This window comes from Triticum dicoccoides, chromosome 3A, assembly GCF_002162155.2.
Source record: "Triticum dicoccoides isolate Atlit2015 ecotype Zavitan chromosome 3A, WEW_v2.0, whole genome shotgun sequence".
NCBI classification, from domain to species: Eukaryota; Viridiplantae; Streptophyta; class Magnoliopsida; order Poales; family Poaceae; genus Triticum; species Triticum dicoccoides.
Genome location: NC_041384.1, coordinates 222484295 through 222505567, shown reverse-complemented (window position 1 = coordinate 222505567; position 21273 = coordinate 222484295).

Below are 21273 nucleotides of genomic sequence, written 5' to 3'. Positions count from 1 at the left end.
GAAATATTTATCTTCAAGTAGCATTAGCTCAATGAGCTATATGTTGTTAGGAATTACCAAAACCACCCAGGGATAGTTGCACTTTCAATAGGCATCTCATAGGCAAACAAATTATCATAGCAAGCAAAAACTAGCATATGCAAGGAAGCGGAAAGAACAATAGCAATCTCAACATAATGAGAGGTAATTTAGTAACATGAAAATTTCTATAATCATATTTTCCTCTCTCATAATAATTACATGTGGGATCATAAACAAATTGAACAAAATAGCTATCACACAAAATATTTTCAACACGATCCACATGCATGCAAAGTTGACACTCTTCCAAAATAGTGGGATTAACATTAACTAAAGTCATGACCTCTCCAAACCCACTTTTATCAAAAAAAATAATAAGATTGAACATTCTCCAAATATGTGGGATCTAAAGTTGACACTCTTCCAAACCCACTTTCAATAATATTGCAAACACTATTATCAATCTGATATTCATCATGGGGCTTAAATAAATTTTCAAGATCGAAAGAAGAATCACCCCAATCATGATCATTGCAACAAGTAGAAGACATAGAAGAACTAGTATCCCCAAGCTTAGGGTTTTGCATATTATTAGCACAATTTACATCAATAGAATTTATAATAAAATCATTGCAATCATGCTTTTTATTCAAAGATCTATCGTGAATCGCTTCATAAATTAATTCATCACACTTTTCAGATTCACGGATTTCAAGCAAAACCTCATAAAGATAATCTAGTGCACTCAACTCACTAGCAATAGGTTCATCATAATTGGATCTCTTAAAGAGATTAGCAAGTGGATGAGGATCCATAAACTTTTAGCAAGCGAAGATGCAAGCAAAAATAAGGTACATGGTAACACAAGCAAACAAAAGATCGAATGGAAGAGGGGCGACTAAAACGGCAAAGGTGAAGTGGGGGAGAGGAAAACGAGAGGCAAATGGAAAATATTGTAATGCGAGGGATAAGAGTTTGTGATGGGTACTTGGTATGTCTTGACTTGGCGTAGATCTCCCGGGCAATGGCGCCAGAAATCCTTCTTGCTACCTCTTGAGCATGTGTTGGTTTTCCCTTGAAGAGGAAAGGGTGATGCAGCAAAGTAGCGTAAGTATTTCGCTCAGTTTTCGAGAACCAAGGTATCAATCCAGTAGGAGACTCCATGCAAGTCGCCTAGTACCTGCACAAACAAACAAGAACATCGCAACCAACGCGATAAAGGGGTTGTCAATCCCTTCACGGTCACTTACGAAAGTAAGATCTGATAGAGATAATAAGATAAATATTTTTGGTATTTTTGTTGTATAGATTGAACAGTAAAGATTGCAAAATAAACGGTGACAGAAATAGCTAGTTGACGGGAAAATAATATGATGTAAAGTCCGGGGGCCATAGGTTTCACTAGTGGCTTCTCTCAAGATATCATAAATTACGGTGGGTGAACAAATTACTGCCGAGCAATTGATAGAAAAGCACATAGTTATGATGATATCTAGGCATGATCATGAACATAGGCATCACGTCCGTGTCAAGTAGACCAAAACGATTCTGCATCGACAACTATTACTCCACACATCGACCGCTATCCAGCATGCATCTAGAGTATTAAGTTCATAAGAACAGAGTAACGCATTAGGCAAGATGACATTATATAGAGGGATAAACACAAGAAATATAATATAAACCCCATCTTTTTATCCTCGATGGCAACAATACAATACATGCCTTGCTACCCATGCTGTCACTGGGAAATGACACCGCAAGATTGAACCCAAAGCTAAGCACTTCTCCCATTGCAAGAAAGATCAATCTAGTAGGCCAAACCAAACTGATAATTCGAAGAGACTTCCAAAGATATCAAATCATGCATATAAGAATTCAGAGAAGAATCAAATATTGTTCATAGATAATCTTAATCATAAACTCACAATTCATCAGATCTCAACAAACACACCGTAAAAAGAATTACATCGAATAGATCTCCAAGAACATCGAGGAGAACTTTGTATTGAGATCCAAAGAGAGAGAAGAAGCCATCTAGCTAATAACTATGGACCCGAAGGTCTGTGGTAAACTACTCACACATCATCGGAGAGGCTATGGTGTTGATGTAGAAGCCCTCCGTGATCGAATCCCCCTCCGGAAGATCGCCGGAAAAGGTCCCCAGATGGGATCTCACGGGTACAGAAGTTTGCGGCGGTGGAAAAGTGGTTTTGTGGCTCCCCTGGATGTTTTCAGGGTATAAGAGTATATATAGGAGAAAGAAGTAGGTCTGTGGAGCTGCGAGGGGCCCATGAGGGTGGGGGCGCGCTTGCCCCCCTGGGCGCGCCGCCCTACCTCGTGGACACCTCGCTGCTTCCTTGACCTCCACTCCAAGTCTCCTGGATTGCGTTTGTTCCAAAAAAGATCCTCGCGAAGGTTTCATTCCATTTGGATTCCGTTTGATATTCCTTTTCCGCGAAACACTGAAATAGGCAAAAACAACAATCTGCACTGGGCCTTCGGTTAATAGGTTTGTCCCAAAAATAATATAAAAAGTGCATAATAAATCCCATTAAACTTCCAAAACATATAATATAATAGCATGGAACAATCAAAAATTATAAATACGTTGGAGACATATCACATACCTAGTTCAATATCGTTACCGGCAAGTCTTTTTACTCGTTCCGTAATACATCATCCTGCAACTAACTCATTAGTTAGATTGCTTGCAAGGCTTATAGTGATGTGTATTACCGAGAGGGCCCAGAGATACCTCTCTGATACTCAGAGTGACAAATCCTTTATGCCAACCCAACAAACACCTTCGGAGATACCTGTACAGCATCTTTATAATCACCCAGTTACGTTGTGACATTTGATAGCACACAAGGTGTTCCTCTGGTATTCGAGGGTTGCCTAATCTCATAGTCAGAGGAATATGTATAAGTCATGAAGAAAGCAATAACAATAAAACTTAACGATCATTATGCTAAGCTAACGGATGGGTCTTGTCCATCACATCATTCTCTAATAATGTGATCTCGTTTCATCAAATGACAACACATGTCTATGGTCAGGAAACTTAACCATCTTTGATTAACGAGCTAGTCAAGTAGAGGCATACTAGGGACACTCTGTTTTGTCTATGTATTCACACATGTACTAAGTTTCCGGTTAATACAATTCTAGCATGAATAATAAAAATTTAACATGATATAAGGAAATATAAATAACAACTTTATTATTGCCTCTAGGGTATGTTTCCTTCAGTCTCCCACTTGCACTAGAGTCTATAATCTAGATTACATAGTAATGATTCTAACACCCATGGAGTTTTGGTGTTGATCATATTTTGCTCGTGAAAGAGGCTTAGTTAACGGGTCTGCAACATTCAGATCCGTATGTATCTTGCAAATCTCTATGTCTCCCTCCTTGACTTGATCGCGGATGGAATTGAAGCGTCTCTTGATGTGTTTGGTTCTCTTGTGAAATCTAGACTCCTTCGCCAAGGCAATTGCTCCAGTATTATCAAAAAAGATTTTCATTGGACCCGATGCACTAGGTATTACACCAAGATCGGATATGTGCTGGGGAACGTAGTAATTTCGAAATTTTCCTACGCACATGCAGGATCATGGTGATGCATAGCAACGAGAGGGGAGAGTGTCTTCCACGTACCCTCGTAGACCGTCAAGCGGAAGCATTATGACAACACGATTGATGTAGTCGTACGTCTTCACGATCGACCGATCCTCAGTACCGAACGTACGGCACCTCCACGTTCAGCACACGTTCAACTCGGTGACGTCCCGCGAACTCACGATCCAGTAGAGCTCGAGGAAGAGTTTCGTCAGCATGACGGCGTGGTGACTATGTTGATAAAGCTACCGCAGCAGGGCTTCGCCTAAACACCGCTACAGTATGGCCGAGGTGGATTATGGTGGAGGGGGGCACCGCACACGGCTGGGAGAGATCTTTATGATCAACTTGTGTGTCTAGAGGTTCGCCCCTGCCCCTGTATATAAAGGAGCAAGGGGGAGGCCGGCCGACCCTTGTTGGTGTGCCAGGAGGAGGAATCCTCCTCCTAGTAGGAGTAGGATTCCTCCCTTTCCTACTCCTACTAGGAGGGGGAAAGGAAGGGGGAGAAAGAGAAGGAAAGGGGGCGTCGCCCCCCTCTCCTAGTCCAATTCGGGCCAGAGGGAGGGGGTGCGCTGCCTGCCCTAGGCCGGCCCCTCTCTCTCTCTCCCTTATGGCCCAACAAGGCCCATTAGCCCCCGGGGGGTTCCGGTAACCCCTCTGGTACTCCGGTAAAATCCCAATTTTACCCGGCACTCTTCCGATGTGCAAATGTAGGCTTCCAATATATCAATCTTTATGTCTCGACCATTTCGAGACTCCTTGTCCTATCCGTGATCATATCCGGGACTCCGAACTACATTCGGTACATCAAAACATATAAACTCATAAAGCCGATTGTCACAGAACTTTAAGTGTGCGGATCCTACGGGTTCGAGAACTATGTAGACATGACCAAGACATGTCTCCGATCAATAACCAATAGCGGAACCTAGATGCTCATATTGGTTCCTACATATTCTACGAAGATCTTTATCGGTCAAACCGCATAACACTATACGTTGTTCTTTTTGTCATCGGTATGTTACTTGCCCGAGATTCGATCGTCGGTATCCCAATACCTAGTTCAATCTCGTTACCGGCAAGTCTCTTTACTCGTTTCGTAATGCACTATCTCGCAACTAACTCATTAGTTTTATTGCTTGCAAGGCTTATAGTGATGTGCATTATCGAGAGGGCCCAGAGATACCTCTTCGACAATCGGAGTGACAAATCCTAATCTTGATCTATGCCAACTCAATAAGTACCATCAGAGACACCTGTAGAGCACCTTTATAATCACCCAGTTACGTTGTGACGTTTGGTAGCACACAAAGTGTTCCTCTGGTATTCGGGAGTTGCATAATCTCATAGTCCTAAGAACATGTATAAGTCATGAAGAAAGCAATAGCAGTAAATAAAAATGATCAAGTGCTAAGCTAACAGAATGGGTCAAGTCAATCACATCTTTCTCCTAATGATGTGATCCCATTGATCAAACGACAACTCATGTATATGGTTAGGAAACTTAACCATCTTTGATCAATGAGCTTGTCAAGTAGAGGCACACTAGTGACACTATGTTTGTCTATGTATTCACACATGTATTATGTTTTCGGTTATTACAATTCTAGCTTGAATAATAATCATTTATCATGAAATAAGGAAATGAATAAAAACTTTATTATTGCCTCTAGGGCATATTTCCTTCAATATGAACTCCTTCATCCAGACTCCTTCATTTGTTGCTTCCGAAGCAGCTATGTACTCTGCTTCACACGTAGATCCTGCCACGACGCTCTAATTGGAACTGCACCAACTTACAGCTCCACCATTCAATATAAATACGTATCCGGTTTGCGACTTAGAGTCATCCGGATCAGTGTCAAAGCTTGCATCGACGTAACCATTTACGACAAGCTCTTTGTCATCTCCATAAACGAGAAACATATCCTTAGTCATTTTGAGGTATTTCAGGATGTTCTTGACCGCTGTCTAGTGATCCACTCCTGGATCACTTTGGTACCTCCCTGCTAAACTTATAGCAAGGCACACATCAGGTCTGGTACACAACATTGCATACATGATAGAACCTATGGCTGAGGCATAGGGAATGACCTTCATTTTCTCTCTATCTTCTGCAGTGGTCGGGCATTGAGTTTGACTCAACTTCACACCTTGTAACACATGCAAGAACCCTTTCTTTGACTGGTCCATTTTGAACTTCTTCAAAACTTTATCATGGTATGTGCTTTGTGAAAGTCCAATCAAGCATCTTGATCTATCTCTATAGATCTTGATGCTTAATATATAAGCAGCTTCACCGAGGTCTTTCATTGAAAAATTCTTATTCAAGTATCCTTTTATGCTATCCGGAAATTTTGTATTATTTCCGATCAACAATATGTCATCCACATATAATATTAAAAATGTTACAGAGCTCCCACTCACTTTCTTGTAAATACAGGCTTCTCCAAAAGTATGTATAAAACCATATGCTTTGATCACAGTATCAAAGCGTATATTCCAACTCCGAGAGGCTTGCACTAGTCTATAAATGGATCGCTGGAGCTTGCACACTTTGTTAGCACCTTTAGGATCGACAAAACCTTCTGGTTGCATCATATACAACTATTCTTTAAGAAATCCATTAAGTAATGCAGTTTTCACATCCATTTGCCAAAGTTCATAATCATAAAATGCGGTAATTGCTAACATGATTCGGACAGACTTAAGCAACACTATGGGTGAGAAGGTCTCATTGTAGTCAACTCCTTGAACTTGTCGAAAACCTTTCACAAGAAGTCGAGGTTTGTATATAGTAACATTACCGTAGCGTCAGTCTTCTTCTTGAAGATCCATTTATTCTCAATGGCGTGCCGATCATCAGGCGAGTCAACCAAAGTCCACACTATGTTCTCGTACATGGATTCCATCTCAGATTTCATGGCCTCAAGCCATTTCGCGGAATCTGGGCTCATCATCGCTTCCTCATAGTTCGTAGGTACGTCATGGTCAAGTAACATGACCTTCAGAATAGGATTACCGGACCACTCTGGTGCGGACCGTACTCTGGTTGACCTACAAGGTTCTGTAGTAACTTGATCTGAAGTTTCATGATCATCATCATTAGCTTCCTCACTAATTGGTGTAGGCATCACTGAACTGATTTCTGTGATGAACTACTTTCCAATTCGGGAGAAGGTACAATTACCTCATCAAGTTCTACTTTCCTCTCACTCACTTCTTTCGAGAGAAACTCCTTCTCTAGAAAGGAACCATTCTTAGAAATGAATATCTTGCCTTCGGATCTGTGATAGAAGGTGTACCCAACAGTTTCCTTTGGGTATCCTATGAAGACACATTTCTCTGATTTGGGTTCGAGCTTATTAGGTTGAAGCTTTTTCACATAAGCATCGCAGCCCCAAACTTTAAGAAACGACGGCTTAGGTTTCTTGCTAAACCATAGTTCATATGGTGTCGTCTCAACGGATTTAGATGGTGCCCTATTTAACGTGAATGTAGCCGTCTCCAAAGCATAACCCCAAAACGATTGTGGTAAATCGGTAAGAGACATCATAGATCACACCATATCTAATAAAGTACGGTTATGATGTTCGGACACACCATTACGTTGTGGTGTTCCAGGTGGCATGAGTTGCGAAACCATTCCACATTGTTTCAAATGAAGACCAAACTCATAACTCAAATATTCACCTCCATGATCAGATCGTAGAAACTTTATTTTCTTGTTACGATGATTTCCACTTCACTCTGAAATTCTTTAAACTTTTCAAATGTTTCATTAAGTAGATATACCCATATCTGCTCAAATCATCTGTGAAGGTCAAAAAATAACGATACCCGCTGCGAGCCTCAACACTCATCGGACCGCATACATCAATATGTATTATTTTCAATAAGTCGGTGGCTCGCTCCATTGTTCCGGAGAATGGAGTTTTAGTCACCTTGCCCATGAGGCATGGTTCGCAAGCATCAAGTGATTCATAAATCAAGTGATTCCAAAAGCCCATAAGCATGGAGTTTCGTCATGAGCTTTACACCAATATGACCTAAACGGCAGTGCCACAAATAAGTTGCACTGTCATTATTAACTTTGCATCTTTTGGCTTCAATATATGAATACGTGTATTCACCACGATCGAGATTCAACAAAAATAGACCACTCATCAAGGGTGCATGACCATAAAAGATATTACTCATATAAATGGAACAACCATTATTTTCTGATTTAAATGAATAACTGTCTGCATCAAACAAGATCCAGATATAATGTTCATGCTCAAAGCTGGCACCAAATAACAATTATTCAGGTCTAAAACTAATCCCGAATGTAGATATAGAGGTAGCGTGCCGACGGCGATCACATCGACCTTGGAATATTTCCGACGCGCATCGTCACCTCGTCCTTAGCCAATCTTCCTTTATTTCGTAGCCCATGTTTCGAGTTGCAAATATGAGCAACAGAACTAGTATCAAATACCCACGCGCTACTACGAGCATTAGTAAGGTACACATCAATAACATGTATATCAAATATACCTTAACATGTATATCAAATACACCTTTCACTTTGCCATCCTTCTTATCCGCCGAATACTTGGCGCAGTTCCGCTTCTAGTGACAAGTCCCTTTGTAGTAGAAGCACTTAGTTTCAGGCTTAGGTCCAGACTTGGGCTACTTCCCTTGAGCAGCAACTTGCTTGCTATTCTTCTTGATGTTCCCCTTCTTCCCTTTGCCCTTTTTCTTGAAACTAGTGGTCTTGTTAACCATCAATACTTGATGCTCCTTCTTGATTTCTACCTCCGCAACCTTTAGCATCGTGAAATGCTCGCGATCTGTCTTTTCCATCCCTTGCATATTATAGTTCATCACAAAGCCTTTATAGCTTGGTGGCAGTGATTGAAGAACTCTGTCGATGACACTATCATCAGGAAGATGAACTCCCAGCTGAGTCAAGTGGTTATGGTACCCAGACATTCTGAGTATGTGTTCATTGACAGAACTATTCTCCTCCATTTTGCAGCTATAGAACTTGTTGGGGACTTCATATCTCTCAACTCGGACATTTGCTTGAAATACTAACTTCAACTCCTGGAACATCTCATATGCTCCAAGACGTTCATGTTGGGCAACGCAGTATTTCAAATATTTTCCTACGATCACGCAAGATCTATCTAGGAGATGCATAGCAATGAGAGGGGGAGAGTATGTCTACATACCCTAGTAGACCGAAAGCGGAAGCGTTATGAAACGCGGTTGATGTAGTCGAATGTCTTCGCGATCCAACCGATCAAGCACCGAAGGTACGACACCTCCGCGATCTGCACACGTTCAGCTCGGTGACGTCCCTCGTACTCTTGATCCAGCTGAGGCCGAGGGAGAGTTTTGTCAGCACGCGGCGTGATGGCGGTGATGATGAAGTTACCGACGCAGGGCTTCGCCTAAGCACTACAACGATATGACCGAGGTGGAAATCTGTGGAGGGGGGCACCGCACACGGCTAAGACAACTGTCAACTTGTGTGTCTAGGGTGCCCCCATGCCCCCGTATATAAACGAGCAAGGGGGAGGCCGACCGTCCCTCATAGGCGCGCCAAGGGGGAGGAATCCTCCTCCTAGTAGGAGTAGGACACCCCCCCTTTCCTAGTCCTACTAGGAGAAGAAGGAATGAGGGGGGAAGAGAAGGAAGGAGGGGGCGCCGCCCCTCCCCCTGGTCCAATTCGGACTAGGCCCATAGGGGGGGGGCGTTGCCAGCCCTTGGAAGCCCCCCTCTCTCCCCTAGGCCCAACAAGGCCCATTACTTCTTCGGTGGTTCCGATAACCCTTCCGGCACTCCGATATATATCCGGTGACCCCCGGAACTCATCCGGTGTCTGAATATAGTCATCCAATATATCAATCTTTATGTCTCAACCATTTTGAGACTCCTCATCATGTCCGTGATCACATACGGGACTCCGAACAACCTTCGGTACATCAAAACACATAAACTCATAATATCAATCGTCATCGAACGTTAAGCATGCGGACCCTATGGGTTTGAGAAGTATGTAGACATGACCGAGACACACTTCCGGTCAATAACCAATAGCGGAACCTGCATGCTCATATTGGATCCTACATATTCTACGAAGATCTTTATCGATCAAACCGCATAACAACATACGTTGTTCCCTTTGTCATCGGTATGTTACTTGCCCGAGATTTGATCCTCGGTATCTTATACCTAGTTCAATCTCATTACCGGCAAGTCTCTTTACTCATTTCGTAATGCATCATCACGTAACTAACTCATTAGTCACATTGCTTGCAAGGCTTATAGTGATGTGCATTACCGAGAGGGCCCAGAGATACCTCTCCGACAATAGGAGTGACAAATCCTAATCTTGATCTATGCCAACACAACAAACACCAGCGGAGACACCTATAGAGCATCTTTATAATCACCCAGTTACATTGTGATGTTTGATAGCACACTAAGTGTTCCTCCGGTATTCGGGAGTTGCATAATCTCATAGTCATAGGAACATGTATAAGTTATGGAGAAAGCAATAGCAATAAACTAAATGATCATAGTGCTAAGCTAACGGATGGGTCAAGCCAATCACATCATTCTCTAATGATGTGATACCGTTCATCAAATGACAACTCATGTCTATGTCTAGGAAACTAAACCATCTTTGATTAACGGGCTAGTCAAGTAGATGCATACTAGTGACACTCTATTTGTCTATGTATTCACACATGTACTAAGTTTCCGGTTAATACAATTATAGCATGAATAATAAAAATTTATCATGATATAAGGAAATATAAATAAAAACTTTATTATTGCCTCTAGGGCATATTTCCTTCAGTCTCCCACTTGCACTAGAGTCAATAATCTAGATTACATTGTAATGATTCTAACACCCATGGATTCTTAGTGTTGATCATGTTTTGCTCGTGAGAGAGGCTTAGTCAACGGGTCTGCAACATTCAAATCCGTATGTATCTTGAAAATCTCTATGTCTCCTTCCTTGACTTGATCGCAGATGGAATTGAAGCGTGTCTTGATGTGCTTGGTTCTCTTGTGAAATATGGATTCCTTTGCCAAGGCAATTGCACCAGTATTGTCACAAAAGATTTTCATTGGACCCGATGCACTAGGTATGACACCTTGATTGGATATGAACTCCTTCATCCAGACTCCTTCATTTGCTGCTTCCGATGCAGCTATGTATTCCGCTTCACACGTAGATCCGGCCATGACACTTTGCTTAGAACTGCACCAACCGACAGATCCATCATTCAATAAAAATATGTATCCGGTTTGTGATTTAGAGTCATCTGGATCATTGTCAAAGCTTGCATCGACGTAATCGTTTATGACGAGCTCTTTGTCACCTCCATAAACGAGAAACATATCCTTAGCCCTTTTCGGGTATTTCAGGATATTCTTGACCACTGTCCAGTGACCCACTCCTGGATTACTTTGGTACCTCCCTGCTAAACTAATAGCAAGGCACACATTAGGTCTGGTACACAGCATTGCATACATGATAGAACCTATGGCTGAAGCATAGGGAATGACTTTCATTTTCTCTCTATCTTTTGCGGTGGTCGGGCATTGAGTCTGACTCAACTTCACACCTTGTAACACAGGCAAGAACCCTTTCTTTGCTCGATCCATTTTGAACTTCTTCAAAACTTTATCAAGGTATGTGCTTTGTGAAAGTCCAATTAAGCGTCTTGATCTATCTCTATAGATCTTGATGCTTAATATATAAGTAGCTTCACTGAGGTCTTTCATTGAAAAATTCTTATTCAAGTATCCTTTTATGCTATCCAGAAATCTTGTATTATTTCCAATCAACAATATGTCATCCACATATAATATTAGAAATGTTACAGAGCTCCCACTCACTTTCTTGTAAATACAAGCTTCTCCAAAAGTCTGTATAAAACCATATGCTTTGATCACACTATCAAAGTGTATATTCCAACTCTGGGAGGCGTGCACCAGTCCATAAATGGATCGCTGGAGCTTGCACACTTTGTTAGCACCTTTTGGATCGACAAAACCTTCTGGTTGCATCATATACAACTCTTCCTTAAGGTATCCATTAAGGAACGCAGTTTTGACATCCATTTGCCAAATTTCATAATCATAAAATGCGGCAATTTCTAACATGATTCGGACGGACTTAAGCATCGCTACGGGTGAGAAGGTCTCATCATAGTCAACTCCTTGAACTTGGCGAAAACCTTTTGCAACAAGTCGAGCTTTGTAGACAATAACATTATGTCGGTGGAAACGACACCTAAGGAATCACTGAGATCCCTTCTACGGTTGGCGGGCGCGGGGTTGTGCAAAGAGCGGGTCTGGCGGTCAGGACGCAAATCGTTTACCCAGGTTTGGGCCGTGGAGACGCGTAGAACCCTATCCTGCTTTGATTTATATTTGAGTGTTCTTGTGTTCTTGAATTAGCTACGGTGTCCATCTCGTCCAAGAGATCTGAATCCCTCTCCAGTACGCCTCGGGCCTCCTTTTATAGACAAAAGGAGTCGCCACAATGACACACATGAGGTGGAAAGGTGTATAGCGGCTGAGTGTATCCTCTAGCATCGTCGGACAAATGCATTTAATGCGCTATCGACGTGCCCCTCTTGCTTTATCGGGGATGGCGGGGAAGCTCGTCCCAGCTGTCATTGCCTCGCCTGGCTCCAACGCGCGTCCAAGCTGACGAGGTGTTGCAGCGCCACGTTGGCTGGCTGCTGGGCTGGCACAGTGGCGGAGTCTTCATGAAGATTTGCATGCCACCACACAGGTGCTTGGTGAGTTGGTGTGGAGGCCACGCGCTGCCACGCAGATGCCTGCTCAGCTGGTCGAGCTAGCAGCTGCATGGGAGCGGCGGTGGAGTCTTGGCAGGCGTGGGCCTGGCTGCGGCCCCACAGGTGTCTTCGGCAAGGGTCTTGCCGCGGCACCGCGGTCGTCCTCGGCAAGGATCTTGCCGGGGGTCTCGTGGACTTCCTTGCCAAGAATCATGCTAAGGATCGTCGTCTTCTGGTTCTCGTCTGATCTTGTGTATTTATAATCTCTACAAAGATCTGCATGCCACCACGGAGGTGCCTCCCGAGACTTGGTTCCAATGTGGTTGATGGTGTTGGAACCCCTTGTCTCAAGGGCGGCACACTCTGCTGGCATTGGGCAAGTTGCCCCGGCAAGGCTTTTGCCGGGGATGCGGAGGTTGCCCCAGCATGGCTCTTGTCGGGGGAGCCCACTTCGCTCTCTTGCTCTTTGCGTCTCTGGTCTTGGCCTTGCTTTGGTTGTCTTGTGTTCCGTCTTCCCTCCTCTGCCCTACTTAGTGCGGCCGCGAGCGCGGCTCTGACTGCCCGTGCACAAGTAAAGGGATACAAAGGAGATCCCCAAATTTTGCACACTGACACATTACCGTCAGTGTCAGTCTTCTTATTGAAGATCCATTTATTCTCTAAGGCTTGTCGGTCATCGGGCAAGTCAACCAAAGTCCAAACTTTGTTCTCATACATGGATCCCATATCAAATTTCATGGCCTTAAGCCATTTTGCGGAATCTGGGCTCATCATCACTTCCTCATTAGTTTGTAGGTTCGTCATGGTCAAGTAACATGACTTCCAGAATAGGATTACCGTACCACTCTGGTGCGGATCTTACTCTGGTTGACCTACGAGGTTCGGTAGTAACTTGATGAGAAGTTTCATGATCATCATCATTAGCTTCCTCACTAATTGGTGTAGTAATCACTGGAACTGATTTCTGTGATGAACTAGTTTTCAATAAGGGAGCAGGTACAATTACCTCATCAAGTTCTACTTTCCTCCCACTCACTTCTTTTGAGAGAAATTCCTTCTCTAGAAAGGATACATTCTTAGCAACGAATATATTGCCTTCGGATCTATGATAGAAGGTGTACCCAACAGTCTCCTTTGGGTATCCTATGAAGACACATTTCTCCGATTTGGGTTCGAGCTTATTAGGTTGAAGCTTTTTCACATAAGCATCGCAGCCCCAAACTTTAAGAAACGACAACTTGGGTTTCTTGCCAAACCACAGTTCATAAGGTGTCATCTCAACGGATTTCGATGGTGCCCTATTTAACGTGAATGCAGCCTTCTCTAAGCATAACCCCAAAATGTAGCGGTAAGTCAGTAAGCGACATCATAGATCGCACCATATCTAATAAAGTACGATTACAACGATCGGACACACCATTACGTTGTGGTGTTCCAGGTGGCGTGAGTTGTGAAACTATTCCGCATTGTTTGAAATGAAGAACAAACTCGTAACTCAAATATTCTCCTCCACGATCAGATCGCAGAAACTTTATTTTCTTGTTACGATGATTTTCCACTTCACTCTGAAATTTTTTGAACTTTTCAAATGTTTCAGACTTATGTTTCATCAAGTAGATATACCCATATCTGCTCAAATCATCTGTGAAGGTAAGAAAATAATGATACCCGCCGCGAGCGTCAACACTCATCGGACCTCATACATCAGTATGTATTATTTCTAACAAGTCTGTTGCTTGATACGTCTCCGACGTATCTATAATTTTTGATTGCTCCATTCTATATTATCTTCTGTTTTGGACATTGTTGGGCTTTATTATCCACTTTTATATTGTTTTTGGGACTAACCTATTAACCGGCGGCCCAGCCCAGAATTGCTATTTTTGTCTATTTTAGGGTTTTGAAGAAAAGGAATATCAAACGGAGTCCAAACGGAATGAAACCTTCGGGAACGTGATTTTTGGAATGAACAAGATCTAGGAGACTTGGACCCTACGTCAAGCAACCAACAGCGAGGCCACGAGGTAGGGGGAGCGCCTACCCCCCCCCTCCCCCAGGCGCGCCCTCCACCCTCGTGGGCCCCCTGTTGCTCCACCGACGTACTTCTTCCTCCTGAATATACCTACGTATCCCCAAACGATCAGATACGGAGCCAAAACCATAATTCCACCGTCGTAACTTTCTGTATCCACGAGATCCCATCTTGGGGCCTGTTCCGGAGCTCCGCCGGAGGGGGCATCGATCATGGAGGGCTTCTACATCAACACCATAGCCTCTCCGATGAAGTGTGAGTAGTTTACTTCAGACCTTCGGGTCCATAGTTATTAGCTAGATGGCTTCTTCTTTCTTTTTGGATCTCAATACAAAGTTCTCCCCCTCTCTTGTGGAGATCTATTCGATGTAATCTTCTTTTGCGGTGTGTTTGTTGAGACCGATGAATTGTGGGTTTATGATCAAGTTTATCTATGAACAATATTTGAATCTTCTCTGAATTCTTTTATGTATGATTGGTTATCTTTGCAAGTCTCTTCGAATTATCAGTTCGGTTTGGCCTACTAGATTGATCTTTCTTGCAATGGGAGAAGTGCTTAGCTTTGGGTTCAATCTTGCGGTGTCCTTTCCCAGTGTCAGTAGGGAAAGCAAGGCACGTATTGTATTGTTGCCATCGAGGATAACAAGATGGTTTTTTTTATCATATTGCATGAGTTTATCCCTCTACATCATGTCATGTTGCTTAAATCGTTACTCTGTTCTCTTGACCTTAATACTCTAGATGCATGCTGGATAGCGGTCGATGTGTGGAGTAATAGTAGTAGATGCAGGCAGGAGTCGGTCTACTTGTCTTGGACGTGATGCCTATATACATGATCATACCTAGATATTCTCATTACTATGCTCAATTCTGTCAATTGCTCAACAGTAATTTGTTCACCCACCGTAGAATACTTATGCTCTTGAGAGAAGCCACTAGTGAAACCTATGGCCCCCGGGTCTATGTTCTATCGTATTAATCTTCCAACACTTAGTTATTTTTATTGCCTTTTATTTTACTTTGCATCTTTATCATAAAAATACCAAAAATATTATCTTATCATATCTATCAGATCTCACTCTCGTAAGTGACAGTGTAGGGATTGACAACCCCTTATCGCGTTGGTTGCGAGGATTTATTTGTTTTGTGTAGGTACGAGGGACTGGCGCTTAGCCTCCTACTGGATTGATACCTTGGTTCTCAAAAACTGAGGAAAATACTTACGCTACTTTGCTGCACCACCCTTTCCTCTTCAAGGGAAAATCAACACAAGTGCTCAAGAGGTAGCAAGAAGGATTTCTGGCACCATTGCCGGGGAGGTCTACGCAAAAGTCAACATACCAAGTACCCATCACAAACCCTTATCTCCCGCATTACATTATTTGCCATTTGCCTCTCATTTTCCTCTCCCCCACTTCACCCTTGCCGTTTTATTCACCCTCTCTCTCTCTCTCTATCCTCCCTCTCTTTCTCTATTTTCCTCTTTTTGCCCGTTCCTCGTTTGCTTGTGTGTTGGATTGCTTGCTTGTCACGATGGCTCAAGATAACACTAAATTGTGTGACTTTACCAATACCAACAACAATGATTTTATTAGCACTCCGATTGCTCCTCTTACCGATGCTGAATCTTGTGAAATTAATGCTGCCTTGCTGAATCTTGTCATGAAAGATCCATTTTCCGGCCTTCCTAGTGAAGATGTCGCTACCCATCTAAATAGCTTCATTGATTTGTGTGATATGCAAAAGAAGAAAGATGTTGATAATGGTATTGTTAAATTGAAGCCATTTCCTTTTTCGCTTAGAGATCGTGCTAAAGCTTGGTTTTCGTCTTTGCCTAAAAATATGCAAAGATGCAAAGATCGTGCTAAAGATGTTGATAATGATATTGTTAAATTGATAGTATTAATTCTTGGAATAAGTGCAAAGATGCTTTTATCTCTAAGTATTTTCCTCCTGCTAAGATTATCTCTCTTGGAAACAATATTATGAATTTTAAGCAACTTGATCATGAACATGTTGCACAAGCTTGGGAGAGGATGAAATTAATGATACGTAATTACCCAACACATGGTTTGAATTTGTGGATGATTATACAAAAAAATTATGCCGGATTGAATTTTGCTTCTAGAAATCTTTTAGATTCGGCCGCGGGAGGCACTTTTATGGAAATCACTTTAGGAGAAGCTACTAAACACCTAGATAATATTATGGTTAATTATTCTCAATGGCACACTGAAAGATCTACTAATAAGAAAGTGCATGCGATAGAATAAATTAATGTTTTGAGTGGAAAGATGGATGAACTTATGAAATTATTTGCTAATAGAAGTGTTTCTCCTGATCCTAATGATATGCCTTTGTCTACTTTGATTCAGAATAATAATGAATCTATGGATGTTAATTTTGTTGGTAGGAACAACTTTGGTAACAATGCGTATAGAGGAAACTTTAATCCTAGGCCTTATCCTAGCAATTCCTCTAATAATTATGGTAATTCCTAAAACAATTCTTATGGAATTTTTAATAAGATGCCCTCTGATTTTGAATCCAATATTAAAGAATTTATTACTTCACAAAAGAATTTTAATGCTTTGATTGAAGAAAAATTGCTTAAGATTGATGAGTTGGCTAGGAACGTTGATAGAATTTCTCTTGATGTTGATTCTTTGAAACTTAGATATATTCCTCCTAAGCATTATATCAATGAGTCTCTCAAAGCCATGAGAATTTCCATTGATGAGTGCAAAGAAAGAACCGCTAGGATGCGTGCTAAGAAAGATTCCTTTATAAGAGCGTGTTCTTCTAGTTTCCATGATAATAAAGATGAAGATCTAAAAGTTATTGATGTGTACCCTATTAAATCTTTGTTTTGCAATATGAATATTGATAATAATGGGACTGAATATGATCCACCTTTACCTAGAAGGCGTTCCAAAAATTCAGAGTTTTTAGATCTTGATGCTAAAATTGATAAAAGTGGGATTGAAGAGATTAAAACTCTAGATGTTAATGAACCCGCTATTTTGGATTTAAGGAAATTTAATTATGATAATTGCCCTTTGATAGATTGCATTTCCTTGTTCCAATCCGTGCTAAATTCTCCTCATGCTTACAGTCAAAATAAAGCTTTTACTAAACATATCGTTGATGCTTTGATGCAATCCTATGAAGAAAAACTTGAGTTGGAAGTTTCTATCCCTAGAAAACTTTATGATGAGTGGGAACCAACTATTAAAATTAAAATTAAAGATCATGAATGCTATGCTTTGTGTGATTTGGGTGCTAGTGTTTCCACAATTCTAAAGACTTTGTGTGATTTGTTAGGTTTCCGTGATTTTGATGATTGCTCTTTAAACCTGCACCTTGCGGATTCCACTATTAAGAAACCTATGGGAAGAATTAATGATGTTCTTATTGTTGCAAATAGGAATTATGTGCCCGTAGATTTTATCGTTCTTGATATAGATTGCAATCCTTCATGTCCTATTATTCTTGGTAGACCTTTCCTTAGAACGATTGGTGCAATTATTGATATGAAGGAAGGAAATATTAGATTCCAATTTCCGTTAAGGAAAGTCATGGAACACTTTCATAAAAAGAAAACTAAATTACCTCATGAATCTATTGTGAGAACCATTTATGGATTGCCTATCAAAGATGGCAATACCTAGATCTATCCTTGCTTTTTATGCCTAGCTAGGGGCGTTAAACGATAGCGCTTGTTGGGAGGCAACCCAATTTTACTTTTATGCCTTGCTTTTTTCTCATGTTTAGTAATAAATAATTTATCTAGCCTCTGTTTTTGTTGTGTTTTTTGTGTTTAATTAGTGTTTGTGCCAAGTAGAACCGTTGGGAAGACTTGGGGAAAGTCTTGTTAATCTTGCTGTAAAAACAAGAACCTTTAGCGCTCACGAGAACTGCTGCCATTTTTATTTGAAAAAGTGATATTTAGTTAATTCTTTTTGCAGATGATTAATAGATAAATTCCTCACGTCCAGAAATTTATTTTAGAATTTTTGGGGTTCCAGATCTTGCGCTAGCTACAGATTACTACATACTGTTCTGTTTTTGACAGATTCTGTTTTTCGTGTGTTGTTTGCTTATTTTGATGAATCTATGGCTAGTAAAATAGTTTATAAACCATAGATAAGTTGGAATACAGTAGGTTTAACACCAATATAAATAAAGAATGAGTTCATTACAGTACCTTGAAGTGGTCTTTTGTTTTCTTTTGCTAACGGAGCTCACGAGATTTTCTACTTTAAGTTTTGTGTTGTGAAGTTTTCAAGTTTTGGGTAAAAGATTTGTTGGATTATGGAACAAGGAGTGGCAAGAGCCTAAGCTTGGGGATGCCCATGGCACCCCCAATATAATCTAAGGACACCAAAAATCCAAAGCATGGGGATGCCCCGGAAGGCATCCCCTCTTTCGTCTACTTCTATCGGTAACTTTACTTGGAGCTATATTTTTATTCACCACATGATATGTGTTTTGCTTGGAGCGTCTTGTATGATTTGATTCTTTGATTTTTTAGTTTACCACTACCATACTTTCTGTACACACCTTTTGATAGAGACACACATGATTCGGAAATTATTAGAATACTCTATGTGCTTCATTTATATCTTTTGAGTTATATAGTTTTGCTCTAGTACTTCACTTATATCTTTTAGAGCACGGTGGTGGATTTGTTTTATAGAAACTATTGATCTCTCATGCTTCACTTAGATTATTTTGAGAGTCTTAAATAGCATGGTAATTTGCTTAAATAATCCTAATATGCTAGGTATACAAGATTAGTAATAAAATTCTCTTATGAGTGTGTTGAATACTATGAGAAGTTTGATACTTGATAATTGTTTTGAGATATGGAGATGGTGATATTAGAGTCATGCTAGTTGATTAGTTGTGAATTTGAGAAATACTTGTGTTAAAGTTTGTGATTCCTGTAGCATGCACATATGGTGAACCGTTATGTGATGAAGTCGGAGCATGATTTATTTATTGATTGTCTTCCTTATGAGTGGCGGTCGGGGACGAGCGATGCTCTTTTCCTACCAATCTATCCCCCTAGGAGCATGCACGTAATACTTTGCTTTGATAACTTGTAGATTTTTGCAATAAGTATATGAGTTCTTTATGGCTAATGTTGAGTCCATGGATCATACGCACTCTCACCCTTCCACCAGTGCTAGCCTCTCTAATACCGCACACCTTTCGCCGGTATCATACACCCACCATATACCTTCCTCAAAACAGCCACCATACCTACCTATCATGGCATTTCCATAGCCATTCCGAGATATATTGCCATGCAACTTTCCATCGTTCCGTTTACTATGACACACTCCATCATTGTCATATTGCTTTGCATGATCATGTAGTTGACATTGAATTTGTGGCAAACCCACCGTTCATAATTCTTTCATACATGTCACTCTTGAGTCATTGAATATCCCAGTACACCGCCGAAGGCATTCGTATAGAGTCATATCTTGTTCTAAGTATCGAGTTGTAATTCTTGAGTTGTAAGAAAATAAAAGTGTGATGATCATCATTATTAGAGCATTGTCCCAAGTGAGGAAAGGATGATGGAGACTATGATTCCCCCACAAGTCGGGATGAGACTCTAGACGAAAAATAAAATAAAAAAAGAGGCCATAAAAAAGGAGAAGGCCCAAATAAAAAATGAGAGAAAAAGAGAGAAGGGACAATGCTACTATCCTTTTACCACACTTGTGCTTCAAAGTAGCACCATGATCTTCATGATAGAGAGTCTCCTTTGTTATCACTCTCATATACTAGTGGGAATTTTTCATTATAGAACTTGGCCTGCATATTCCAATGATGGGCTTCCTCAAAATGCCCTAGGTCTTCGTGACCAAGCAAGTTGGATGCACACCCACTTAGTTTCTTTTGTTGAGATTTCATATACTTATAGCTCTTGTGCATCCGTTGCATGGCAATCCCTACTCACTCACATTGATATCTATTGATGGGCATCTCCATAGCCCGTTGATACGCCTAGTTGATGTGAGACTATCTTCTCCCTTTTCGTCTCCTCCACAACCATCATTCTATTCCACCTAAGGTGCTATGTCCATGGCTCATGCTCATGTATTGCGTGAAGATTGAAAAAGTTTGAGAATGTCAAAAGTATGAAACAATTGCTTGGCTTGTCATCGGGGTTGTGCATGATTTAAATACTTTGTGTGGTGAAGATAGAGCATAGCCAGACTATATGATTTTGTAGGGATAACTTTCTTTGGCCATGTTATTTTGAAGAGACATAATTGCTTAGTTAGTATGCTTGAAGTATTCTTATTTCTATGTCAATATTAAACTTTTGTCTTGAATCTTTTGGATCTGAATATTCATACCACAATTAAGAAGAATTACATTGAAATTATGCCAAGTAGCACTCCACATAAAAAATTCTGTTTTTATCACTTACCTACTCGAGGACGAGCAGGAATTAAGGTTGGGGATGCTTGATACGTCTCCAACGTATCTATAATTTTTTATTGCTCCATGCTATATTATCTTCTGTTTTGGACATTATTGGGCTTTATTATCCACTTTTATATTATTTTTGGGACTAACCTATTAAACGGAGGCCCAGCCCAGAATTGCTATTTTTTGCCTATTTTAGGGTTTCAAAGAAAAGGAATATCAAACGGAGTCCAAACGGAATGAAACCTTCGGGAACGTGTTTTTTGGAACAAACAAGATCCAGGAGACTTGGACCCTACGTCAAGCAACCAACAGGGAGGCCATGAGGTA